We start from the raw sequence: 13,459 nt of genomic DNA, 5'->3' as shown, positions 1-13,459 counted from the left end.
GTACCAATAGATCATTTAAACTTGGGGCACCTAAGAAGGTAGACACAATGTCTGGGATGGGGTGAGGGGATCTCAGGACAAGATCGTGGGTTGCACCTTGAACCCAGAGGGGGCCTTCGCTGCTCTGTTTTCTTCTTATTTGTGTTTTAAGATCAGATTGGGAAGGATTCTTGGAGATTACTCTCCTCATTTTATTTTAGTTTGCTGGACACCCCCCACCACCACCACCAACAACAACAACCCTCACCCCAGTTTACAGAGGGCAACACAGAGAGCCAGAGAGGAGAGGAGGGTTGAGAGGGAAGGGGAATGTGGGTGGTTAGTGATGTGAACCAAGCACATAAGGGGCCTGGCAGGTGACCGGGCTTGGCCTGGGATGGGCAGGCCATTCGGGCTCACTGCAGGGCAGCTGGGAGGAGGCCTTCAGGGGGGCCGGTGTACCCCCGGAGAGATGCTCAGGCCAGTCATTTCAGAGGTAGGACTGGAATGAGACGCAGATAGGCACCTGGCGTATTTGCACAGATCAGCAGCAGTTCCTTCTGAATTTCTGTGGGGTATTTTGGTTGGGTTTTTTTAATTATTATTATCTAGATTAGCACAGGGTGAATTCCCGTGTTTAAAGGGTCGCCTTTCTACGAGACTAGCTGTCAAAGTGGAAGTGAGTGCCAGCTGGGTTTGCCCACTTCCCCGTGTCTTCATTGGGAGGGGACAGTGGAACCCCCCAAACTCCCTTCAGCTTTTCACAACTTAATTTCTCCTCACTAAGCACCGCAAGCTTAATGCAGCTCTCTCCTTGATGTTTAAGTACAGCACTTGCTTTCATAATGAGCCGGGGCCCCAACCACCAGCCCTCCCTCCCGCTGGGCCCACTCTGATTCCCAGTGCAGGAGGGCCTGCAGGGGTGGGTTTGGGGTCACTGACGGGGGCAGGGGGAGCTTTGGGAGGGAGACAGGGAAGAAGGATGTGTTGTGAATCAGGACATGGGGACGTGGTCTGTGCATGAGCTTGACAATCATGTGGGAGAGGGGTGAGCCACAGAGGGGTCACCCCCCCCCCATTCCTTTACCTCTCATCCCTTACCACTGGCATTGCCGTCACCCACCTCTCTGCCCAGCAAAATCCTGCCATGGTCAGCAGCCGCTCAGTGAAGCTGGCTGGGTGAGCAGACAGCACAGAACTCAGGCCCCCAAGCAGGGCAGCCCCCTCAGGACCACTGTCAAGACTCCACTTTCGGGCCACAACCAGGGCCACCTCCTTCGGGCACCAGTCCCTCGTCCTCTGTGGTCCCTCAGAACTTCCCACATTTTTGTGCTTTGTTTCAGAACAATTAAGCATTAACGTGGCAGAACTAATGCACACTAAGATCCATTTTTTTAATAAAAATTAAATTGCCATTTTTTATAGACGTGCGTATAGATGGTTGAGAATGTGTGCATGTTCATAAAGAATATGTCCTTGTATATTCATCGAAAGGACACACGCCACACCGTTCCTCTTGCTTATCTCTCAGTGGTTTGCTGTGAGACAGTCTTGTTTGAATCTATCACAAGCATGCATTATGCTTCTAAGCTTTTAACCACTCTTTCTGAGGAAGAGAAGTTTCCTGGGTTTGCATCTGTCTTCTCCCTACCTTCGCAATTATATTCTGTGGGACCATGCAGATGCTTGGGAACCTCAGGTCCATGTCCCCAGGAGCAGAGGAGACATGAGCAGGGCCACAAACGACACATGCGATAAGGAGCGCACACCAGAGAGGAAGTGAGCACACCGCTTCCTTCCGACAAAGTCCGCTATGAGAAAAAGTCAGCTGAACTGAACTGTGTGCTTGGCACCGGACAGTGGTGTACATTCTGGTTGCAGGCTCCTGGATCTTTCATGGAAATATGACAGGGAAGTTGCAGACCGGCACTGGCCTGCAGGTCATGTTTTGAGTAGCACTTATCTATGCAATTCATTAAGCACGGGCGGTGACTGCGGCCACGTTTACATCTGGGTAGATTTGGGGTTGGGTTTTGGAAGAGCATAACGGTCCCTCCCATGCGCCCGGCAATGTGCTTGGCCTTCCTCCCGCAGCCCGGTCCTGCTGCTCCAACTCCGAGCGCTTCCTGGGCGCCCAGGCGTGTGCAGGTTGCAGATCTCCCGTGCACTGCCCTACACCGGCACCAACAGCCCCTAGAAGCGGGAGAGTCAGGGCAACTCAACCAAAGGGGCCACCGTGACAGCTCGCACAGTTCATAGGACCCTTAGTATGTTGTTAAAGACAGAGCTTTTACAATGGAATTCCAGTTGTTCTCAGAAAAGGAAATAAGACCACCACGCTAAGGGAGGATTTTAAGCTGCACCATGACATGGGCAGGTCTGCATGTTAGAAGGAACAAACTGCGCTGTGGAGAATAGATCAAAGCGGGTAAGACCAGAGGTGGGGACGCTCAGGATATGGTCAGGACCAGAGCACTAGCCTCCACCCACGGTACCCTCCGTGCAAGCCGGCTGCGGCCTCAGCGCGGAGGGGTGTACTCTCCTAGCCCTGGGCTCTGGGCTTGGTCTTGTGACTTACTTTGGTCGATGAAATGAGGCAGAAGCAACTGGATGCCAGACTTGAGACTTAACCTTAAGAGGCCTCACGTGTTTCTTATGCATCTGCCATCACCAGAAAAACATGTCCGGTCCTCCCGCGTTCTTGGAGGAAGAGAGACGTGGAGCAGAGTTTCCCTCCGACCTGCGCGCACATGAGCCAGCCCAGCTGAGGCCAGCAGGGCATCAGAGCCATGAGAAAGAACTGCTTGTGGCTGTAAGCTGAGATTTGGGGCTGTTTGTTAGGCAGCAGTGCCCCAGCAGTAGGTAACTGATACAGTGGGGCCGGAAAGAAGTGAACAAAGCCCAGGAGAACCTAGGAAAGCAGGTTGGTGGAGTTGGTGGTCAGCTGGGTGTGTGGGTGTGACTGGTGGAGAGTCTGGAGGACTCCAGTTTGGGCCGGGGTCCCGGGAGGTGGAAGGTGCAGTGTGTGGATGGGGGGCAACAAGAGGAGGACAGAAGTGACCTCCCACATTAGACTTACATCAGCAGCTCTCTCTCCTTTCCTCTGGCTCGCTCTGTCTCCTCGTTCCCAGAAGAGACTAGGGCCTGCGTCTGTCAGGATAAATTCCTTGGGGGCTGAACCTCTGAGCGGGGATTTCACGTGTCCCCGCCACACTCAGCACCCCCACAGGCCTCCGGCTCTGCCAGGCCATCTCCTCCGTTACAGACCCAGTAGGAGAAGCCCTGATTCGGACAACAGGGCGAACCAGACTTCCCAGACACAGGGGCCACTTGAAAGCGGCCCTGCTGGTTTCCCAGGGCTTCCTGCAGAGGCCGGCCTATTCTCATTACCCTCATTTACTTAAAATACCTTCCTTCGTAGCAGTGAAACCGCCCAAAATATTCACTTCTTTATTTCCAGCCAGACAGTTGAGCTAATTTGCATTGGATAATTATTTTCCATTAAGTGATAACAATCCTGTTCCATTCAAAAATAATCTTGTCCAAAGGCCAAACAGTTTATCCTTTCCAAGGCACAAGGGGGCTGAGACAGGAGGAGACCTGTCAGCATGCCCTCCGCGGGGGTGGAGGGGTGTCCCGGCCGAGTCCCTTGTGGGGCACCTGTGCCCCGGTGGACCAGGTGGGACCAATGGCCTGGTCTGCCCTGCTCCTCACCTTCTGACAGCTGCCAGGTTCAAAGCTGCTGATGCAAAGAAGGGCCCAGGACGGAGGCAGGAGCTGAGTTCTGGACTCAGGATCCCGCTCGGTACAGGAGCAGTGAGGTGAGACGGATGGGGCTGCTCCGGCTCAGATGTTCTGTTTTGTGCTTCTGTCCCGGTCATCCAGAGCGACCTAGGTCTAAAGCCAGGTTTTCTGTAGAGCAGCGGTTCTCAACCTGTGGGCCGCGACCCCTTTGGGGGTCTAACGACCCTTTCACAGGGCTCGCCTAAGACCATCGGCAAACACATATATAATTACATATTGTTTTTGTGATTAGTCACTATGCTTTAATGATGTTCAATTTGTAACAATGAAATTGGGGGCCACCACAACATGAGGAACTGTATTAAAGGGTCGCGGCATAGGAAGGTTGAGAACCACTGCTCTAGAGGAACCGGCCCATCAGCCAAGCCCTACTTCCCTGGTGTTCTGTGTGCTGGTGAGATGGAGCTGCAGCAGCGGGAGCAGGGGCCCAAAAGTGGGGGATCTGAGAGCTTAGACTGGGGCCTCGCTGCCCTGCCGAGTGGGGGCAGAGGGCACCCCGCCACACGCACACACACACTCAGCACCGGGCAGAGGCAGGGGTGGAGATGGCCACATGGAGTGTTTCAGCAAGCCCACCAGGACAGCCTTAGAAGTGGAGCAAGAGAGCCACAGACCCAGTGTGCCCAGGAGGGTGGCCAGAAGGGTGCCCAGGCTCTTTGCCAGTCCCACACCCCACGGTCCCTCTGCTGTTCTAGCTGTAGCTGGCGCTCCTCACAGCCCGGACCTGCCCTGAGTGGCCCAGGATGGGGAAAGCAGCAAGACCACCCCGGGCTGTCGCTGCCCCCTGAGAAGGGCTCTGTGCTGGGTGCTTCCCTGCGTTCCCTGGGGTGCAGCTCTCCCACAACCCTAGGAACCAACCCTCTTGTCACTCACAGCTGAGGAGACCCGAGGCTCAGAGAGGTGATGTCATTTGCTTAAGTAACAAAACGTGGAGTGCAGACTGTGGTCTGACGTTTTGTTGATTTCAACAGACTTCAGCCCCAGGGTTCTTTTCTCTGTTCGGTGGAGACAGAAAGAGCCGAGATGGCCCTGCTGGGTTGTGTGCCCTCGGCTGGGCCTGGGGCCATGAAGGGGACAGGAGGAGGGCAAGGAGAAGCCACCAGAGCTGCCATATCTCTTAAGTACAGTTTGCTGTATTCAAATTAGATGGCGCAATCTCCATGAATACAATTACAGTTTCCAAAGGGATCATGCCCAATTTATATGTATAAGAGGCCAGGGCGGGCAGGCTGGCTATTAGAATTGAGCTCCAGTGCCATTTCTGGTGGGGTTCTGATACCATGTGAGCAGCACTGGGGGCGATAGAGGTGCCCTCAGTATCCCCCACATGGCCTGGGTCCTCCAGCTGGCTGGGTGCTGAGGGCTGGGTGCTGAGGACCAGGTGCCCAAGAAGCTCTGGCCTGCTCTCCTGAGGTCAGCCAGACACCCCCCCCCCTCCCCCCCCGGTTATTTAGCTGAGTAACCTTGACCAACGCTGAAGGTGGCTCCTGCTCATTTGAGGGGGGAGGTCAAAGTGTGAAGAAACATTTGTTTGCCTTCGGTCAATAGCTGGTCTCCGACCACAGCAGGGGCTTGTTCTGGTGCTGGCTCCCAGGTTTGGGTGGAATCCATGGGCCATGGCCGCCTCCGGCATGAGCGTCCTGAGTGCGACCAGCCTGCACTTTGTTTTATGAAAAGGCATTTCTATAAAAGTCACATAAGACCATCCCAGGGAATTTGCAAAAGAGGAAAATAGTTACCCTCATCCATCCCTTAGTACAGTGATGGCGAACCTATGACACGTGTGTCAGAGGTGACATGCGAACTCATTTTTTTGGTTGATTTTTCTTTGTTAAATGGCATTTAAATATATAAAATAAATATCAAAAATATAAGTCTTTTACTATGGCTGCAAATATCAAAAAATTTCTATTTGTGACACGGCACCAGAGTTAAGTTAGGGTTTTTCAAAATGCTGACACGCCGAGCTCAAAAGGTTCGCCATCACTGCCTTAGTCCCATCCAGATGGTGTGTTTCCACCCGGTGTTTTCCACAGTGCGGTAGGCGTGGTCCGCTGCTCTGTCTCTTACCTCCAGCTCACGTGGTAGTGATCATCCCGTCCCTTCACATTTTTATCCCGCTTTTCCCACTACTTCCCTGGCCCCTCAACAATACCTGTGAATTCATCAGCTATTGCCAAACAATAATCCAACTCAGAATTCATGGTCGAGAGCAATACTGATCATTGCTCGTGAGTCTGTGTCAAGAGGACAGTTCTCCTGGTCAGGGCAGGCTCAACTGGTCTTGATTGGGGTTGTTTAAGCATCTGTGGTCAGCTGGGTGTCTGAAATGGGCTCATTCATGTGTTTTGTGGCTGGCGATCACCTGGTGACAGGAGGGAGGGGCACTGTGCCACGTGTCTCACCTCCGTGACATTCTGTTGGCCAAAGTCAGTGACAAGACCAGCCCAGAGTCAGAGTGGAAGGGACTACAAATTTCAGGGTAAAGGGCGTGAGTACAGGGAGGCCAGTAATTGCAGCATCTGTTATACCATCAATCCACCATACTCCTGGTTGACATAGCTGTCACTTTTGATAGCAGCAGAGTTTTTCATAGATGTACCACTTTTCATAGACGTACCATTAAGTGGGGATGAACTACACTTAATTTGTTTAAAGTTTTCCTCTAATAACAACTTTGTAGAGCCTTAATCTCTGAAGTCAAGAAAAGCAATGTCTCCACCCTTAATCAGAAACCCAAGGTCAAGGGAGATGGAGCCAAAGTGTTCCTGAGCCCCTTAGAAGCAGCGCCACCTGCAGGCCTTCTTACGTTCCTCATCTCTCTGAATCCAAAATGTCTGACCAGGGCTCTCTGACAAGTCCTGGCTGTTGAAATCACTTTCAAGAGTCCCTTTCCCCAGCAAAGCCATCATTTAGAACTGAAGGTCAGATAAAGAGCTTCAGAGACAAGAAACAGCTAAAGGAGTTCATCACCACCGAACTGGTATTACATGAGATGTTGAAGGGTATTCTAGAAGAAGGAGAAGGAGAAAGGGAAGAAGAAGAAAAAGAAAAGAAGAAGAAAAAGAAGAGATAAAAATATGAACAATAAAATGGCCATCGACATTTGAGTCTAAAAAAAAAAATAAACAAACAAGGAATCTAATGAACAAAATAAACTGATGAATAAAGTAGAACCAGAGGCATGGAAACATGGAACAGATTGATGAATCTCAGAGGGAAGGGGGTGGGGGCAGGAAGAGATTAACCACAGAACTTATATGCGTGTATGCATTACCTATGGACACAGACAATAGTGTGGTGAAGGCCTGGGGCAGGGTGGGAACCAGGTGGAGGGGGGCAATGGGCAGGGGGACACATCTGTAATACTCTCAACAATAAAGATTTTAAAAAATAGCAAAGGGGATATAGTCAATAACATTGTAATAATTATGTATGCTGTGAGATATATACTGAATTTATCAGATAATCACTTCATAAGTTATATAAATTCTAATCACTATGTTGTAGACCTGAAACTAATATAATATTGTAAGTCAACTGTAACTTAAAAACCCCCAAACATTTTTTAAAAAGAGTCCCTTTCCATATCTGGGCCTCAGTTTCCCCATCTGTATAACTAGAGGGTTGGACTAAATGGATGGGGGGCCGACCAAAACAATGGTGTCTCAAATGGTGTCGTTCGGGTCTTACAGCCAAAAAGATGCCAGTGACATCCTCACACGGATTTTTTAATACATGAGAAACACAGGCACACCTGCACCGTTCTCCCGCCCGCGGTGACCCGCCTCTAAGAGGGGGTGTCCTGTGCAGAGCAGAGGGGCCAGAGAGGTGGCCGCCGGTGTGTGCGGGCGATGTCAGATGCGTATCCGGGCTGGGCAGGTGTCACAAGGCTGCCGACGGTTGCGGGTTTCTGCTCAGTGTCTTGTCTTGTGATCTGAGCATGTGTTTGCGACCTTGCTCGAGGCCCGTTGTCTGTTAAATACACTACCAGCTTTAATCCCGTGGTGTGTGGCTGAGCGAGGGAGCTTTGAAAAGAGAGATATGGGCATTCTAGCTCATGAGCTCTTCTCACTTTTTAAGACTTTATTTTTCTAGAGCAGTCTTAGATTCACAACAAAATTGAGAAAAAAAGTACAGAGATTTCCCATGTACCCCCTCCCCATAGGTGCACAGCCTCCCTCCTAGCCTGCTTCCTGCGCCAGAGTGCGACATTTTTAACCAATGACAGACCTACCGTGACACACCGTAGTCCCCAAAGTCTGTAGTTTACATTAGGGTTCGCTCTCGGGGGTGTAATGACACGTATCCACCATATACTCTCATAGGGTATCTCCGCTGCCTCACACCCTGTGTTCCCCACCTGTCCACTGACTTCGTAACTTTAGCATTTACTGAATTGTCATCTCGCGGAAAGAACATCCACTGAGTGGAAACGCAGTCCAAGGAGCAGCGCTCAGTACTAGGGCACAGGAGGTGTCACACTGCCCCGCACTCTTGCTTTAGGTTATAAAAGAACATTTGCAGAGCTCTCCTGAACTCACCCTTCCGCCTATAAGAGCTAGGCCCTGGCCTGGACCCATCCAGGAGGCAGCTGGGTGAGTCTCTCCTCTGGGGGGTCAGGGGAAAGGAGGCAGGGACACAGTTCCCATACAACTGCAGGAGGAAGCGAGCATGCGGGTCTGGTGCAGCCAGAGGAGGGGGAGCGGGACCTGGGACCGGCTGGGCCCGATGGGCACTGACAGTGCAGCTAAGGGCGAACATGGGCAAAGACGGAGGCTGGGCGGTACAGGTGACCCACAGGAATCAGCTAGGATTCTGTCGGGCTGGACCAGGACACAGGAAGCGGGCATTGGGGGGTGGGGCTGGAGAGGTGAGCTGGGTTGGGGGGACTGGGTGCAAGAGAAAAGCAGCTGGGCTCAGCCACCTTGCCCAGGACACCCCGCGGGCTCTGGGCCCCACTGTGGACCCTGCCTTTATTATTAATCTCTCTTGTGAATTCAGGTGGGGAAAGGTCTGCTGAGAGTCATGCCAGAATTCACAGGAGAAAGATTCTGTAATTTCTTTGAGCTCTGTGACTCTGGACAAAGTATTCAGTATTAACGCAGCTGACCATGACGTCTTCTGTGTGTGCGACTGACAGACCAAATTACCTTTTCTTATCTCCTCGGGAGAAAAAAGGACCATTTATTTGAAATATTTCATAATCATTTCACCTGCTTGCCCCCTACAGAAAGCGCCCGCGACCCGCTCCCTCCTCTCCCACACGATGCAGGAGCCTGTCGGCTAATAAAGCCCTGTTTCTAAAGAATGTTTTTAATCTTGGAACAGTGAGTGTGATTGTCGATTGTACTTTTAATTCTTTTTCTCTTTTTTAAAAGCCCACGTTTCTATTCTCTCTCATTTTCCTCTTGCCTCATCAGAACGGGGAGGGCGCTCGGACATCGCATGCTTCCCTCTCCATGGTATCTGACAGGTGGAGAAGGAAACAGGTAAGGACCACCCCTATTCAAAATATGCAAATGACTCTGAAAACTGAACAATAAGAAGATAAACTACCCGGTTAAAAATGGGCCTAAGACGATCAGACAGAGAGCTCACCAGGGAAAACATGCAAATGGCAAATAAGCGCATGGAAAGACGCTCCACATTACATGTCACCAGGAAAATGCAAATCAAAACGAGTGACCACTGCACACTCGTCAGGAGGCCAAATCCAGAGCACGGCAACACCAAGCGCTGACAGGAGCGTGGAGCAGCAGGAACTCCCGTTCATGGCTGGTGCGAATGCAAAGTGACGAGTGATGCAGCCACTTTGGAAGTTTGGCCGTTTGGCAATTGCTTAGAAAACTGAATATTCTCTCAGCATAGGATCCAGCAATTGCACTCCTCGGTACTTACCCCAACAAGCTGAAAACTGAGGTGAGCACAAAAACCTGCACACTGATGTTTATAGCAGCTTTATTCACCACGGCCAAGACTTGGAAGTAACCAGGATGTCCTTCGGTAGGCTAAATGGACAATAAACGGCAGTAATCCAAGACAATGGGATATTATTCAGCACTGAAAAGGAAGTGAGCTGCCAAGCCATAAAAAGACAGGGAGAAAATTAAATGCACATCACTAAGTGAAAGAAGCCAATCTGACCAGACTACATACTATATGATTCCAACCGTATGACATTCTGGAAAAGGCAAACTATGGAGTCAGTAAAAATATCACTGACAGCCCTAGCTGGTTTGGCTCAGTAGATAGAGCGTCTACTAGCCTGCAGACTGAAGGGTCCTGGGTTTGATTCTGGTCATGGGCACATGCCTGGGTCACAGGCTCGATCCCCAGTGTGGGCCGGGCAGGAGGCAGCCCATCAATGATTCTCTCTCATTGATGTTTCTCTCTTTCTCTCCCTCTCCCTTCCTCTCTGAAATCAATGAAATATATATATATATTTTTCATTTTTTTATTTTTTTTAAAGATCACTGCCAAGGAAGGGCAAGAGGAGGTGTGGAGAGATGAATAGAGGGCAGAGCTGTGAAAATACTTTGTGTGATACTGTAACGGTCGATATATGTCATTATGCATTTGTCCAAACCCATAGGATATATAACACCAAGAGCGAGCCCTAATGTAAACCATGGACTTTGGGTGATAGTGACGTGTCAGTGCAGGTTCATCCGTGGTTAAAAATGCGCGTGCTGGTGGGGATGTTGATAATGGGGGAGGCCATGTGTGGGGGCGGGGGCAGGCAGGAGCTATATGGGAAAACTCTGTACCTTCTTCTCAATTTTGTTGTAAACCTAAAAGTGCTCTAAAAATATAAACACTTAAAAATTAATTTTAAAAATAAAAAATAAAAAAGAAAGCTTGTTCAAGCCCTACTCTTGCAAAAGGGTACAGGCAGTTCTCAGATGAATCTTGTCAAAGTGTCACGTGATAGTTCATGGCTGTGCTGTTTAACCTTTTCAGAGTTTAGGGAAAAGTTTAAATGTTTCCAATTAATTTTACACACTTAGAACAACTCTAATACCAAGACTTGATATACCTCCCCCTCCCCCCGCCCCCAAAAAACAAAGCGCACAAGATAAAGTACTGCCCACGTGGCCCTTCAGGGACACAGACTCCTTCTGCCTTGGGCTCTGCCAGCACCTATGATGTCTGCTAGGTCCTCTGACAGCGGCCGGAAGAGAGGCGAGGGTGGAATGGGAGGTTTTATGGGCCAAGCAGGGAAGCCCCATTCGTCCCTCCCACCCACAGCCCAATAGCTAGGCCTCAGTCACACGGCCACACCTAACTGCCTGCAGGGGAGGCTGGAAAGTGTAGTCTAGCTTTGTGCCCAAGAGGAAAAAGAAACAGGCGAAAATGCAGCATTTTGTAAGGAGTGCCCACTGTTGCCTCCTGGACGTTTTCACAAGTTGCCGATGCTCCCTGCACATTTTTATGTGCGTCAGGCAGACAATGCCGACCCACTGAGCACCAGCGACTGTAAACACATTACAATTTCAGAGCTTAAAATGTGAAACACTTGGCATAAGTGAATACTAGACAAAATCATCAGAAAGGCTGCATTTGAAAAAGCCTGTGGACAAGCAAGGGCTTTACAGACAGAAAGCACAAAAGATAGACTTGGCTACATAAAAATGTGAAATCCTTCCCGTCAAAAAAGAAAATTAAAAGCAGAAGGACCCATTGAGGGGAAACTATTTGTAACATGTACGATAGACAAAGAATTAGTAGGCTTACTATTTTAAGAGGTCTTTACACAAATCAACAGTGAAAAAGATGAACCTCCAAGATAAAAATGGACAAAGAACTGTAACAGGAAATTCATCAAAGAAGAACTAAAGATGGTTAAATATACTAACTATGTAAAACTATTTGGCAGTCAAAGAAATGAAAACCACAATATGATACCTTTTTTAAATCATCAAACTGGCAGAGATCTGAGAACGGATCAAGGTGTTTGCAAGGCCTGGAAATGAGAAGGGGTCACCCCGGGGTGAGATTGGTGTGTTCCTCAGGACTACGGCTGTGGGAGCGTCAAGATTGCCCATTGACCCAGCAAGCCCCCCTCTGGAGTTTATTCTAAGAAAACAAGTTTTAAAATCTTAAAGATATACATATGAGGCCGCTGATCACAGGGTTTTGTCTTTGTTTTCCTTTTTCAGTTACAGTTGACATTCAGTATTATATGAGTTTCAGGTGTTCAACATAGTGATTAGACATTTATATAACTTACAAAGTGATGCACCCAGTAGGTCTAGTACCCACCTGGCACCATATGGAGTTATTTAAATAGTATTGACTATATTCCCTTTACATCCTGTTGCTATTTTATAACTACCAATTTGTGCATCTTAATCCCTTACTCCCTACCCTGTTTTTTGTAAATAAATTTGTAATGATTTCAGAGAGGAAGGGAAAGGGAGAGATAGATAGAAACATTAATGATGAGAGAGAATCCTTTATCAGCTGCCTTCCGCACGCTCCACACTGGGGATCGAGCCTGCAACCCGGGCATGTGCCCTGACCGGGAATCGAACCGTGACCTCCTGGTTCACAGGTCGACACTCAACCACTGAGCCACGCTGGCAGAGCTATCCCATCCCCTTTTTCACACAGCCCTCCAAGCCCCCTCCCATCTGAAACCATCAGTTTATTTTCTGTATCTATGAGTCACAGGGGTTTTTGTATGTTTAGTTTGTGTGTGTGTGTGTGTGTGTGTTTAACCAAAGAGACCCATAATTAAAAAAACATTTAAGTTGGAAAATTCTACGTGGTTTGTTATGAAAATCAGCAATTCCCTGAGGCTCCTCCTCTCCCACCCCCTCCTCTTTCTCAATCCCAGAGAAACTGCTTTCAATCCTTCTGGTATGTACTGTACTTTCTCTAAATAACATGCTTATAATGCTACTTCTTCATTTTTGAGGTTTGGGCATTCTCTAGTGATTTCTCATCATGGAAAGAGGATAAACTTTCTCATCAACCCAATCCTCCCCCCAACACCCCCCCAAAAACACATATGAGTACTCTACCCTCCCCACTCTCCCTTCCCATATGTAACCACTATTCATCAACCTCCCAGTATAGATATTTGTCATTTTGATTAGATCAATATTCATTATGGGCCTTTTTTAAAATTTTTTTACTGTAAATCTACCATCAAATGAGCTGTATAGGCTACTACCATGTTTTCCTGTACATTTCATTTTCCTTGGAGTTAATAATTGACTTGTTTCTGTCATTGGCTTTGCTCATTTTTATCACCAGTTTAACTACAAACTCTTTTTTCAGAACATATCACTCCGTTGTGTTCTGGCTTCCACTGGTGCTGTTAAAAAATCCAAGGTCATTCTGAGCCATAATCTTTTGTCTACAATCTATTCTTCCTCTACAAACTCGAAGGGTCTTTTCTCTGTCCACCCAGTTAACCAGATACTTGGCAAGCCTGGTTCTGGGTCTCTTCAAGGTTCAGGCTTCTTTTCCAAGTTTGGATTTGGCTTTCCCGGGCCTATTAAATCCTTCTACATTTCAGCTTACAAAATGCTGATGACTCCTGTAGTATTCTCTTCTTCCTTATGGGTTTTTTTCTTGTTTTAAATCAGTTTACAAGCGTTTAGAGAGAAAGCAACTTTGCTCCAAGCTTAGGCCTTTGGAGTCCTGCTTAGTGTAAAGGGTCTCC

This window comes from Myotis davidii, unplaced genomic scaffold (assembly GCF_000327345.1).
Source record: "Myotis davidii unplaced genomic scaffold, ASM32734v1 scaffold534, whole genome shotgun sequence".
In the NCBI taxonomy this organism is placed as follows: domain Eukaryota; kingdom Metazoa; phylum Chordata; class Mammalia; order Chiroptera; family Vespertilionidae; genus Myotis; species Myotis davidii.
This window is presented reverse-complemented; position numbering follows the sequence as displayed.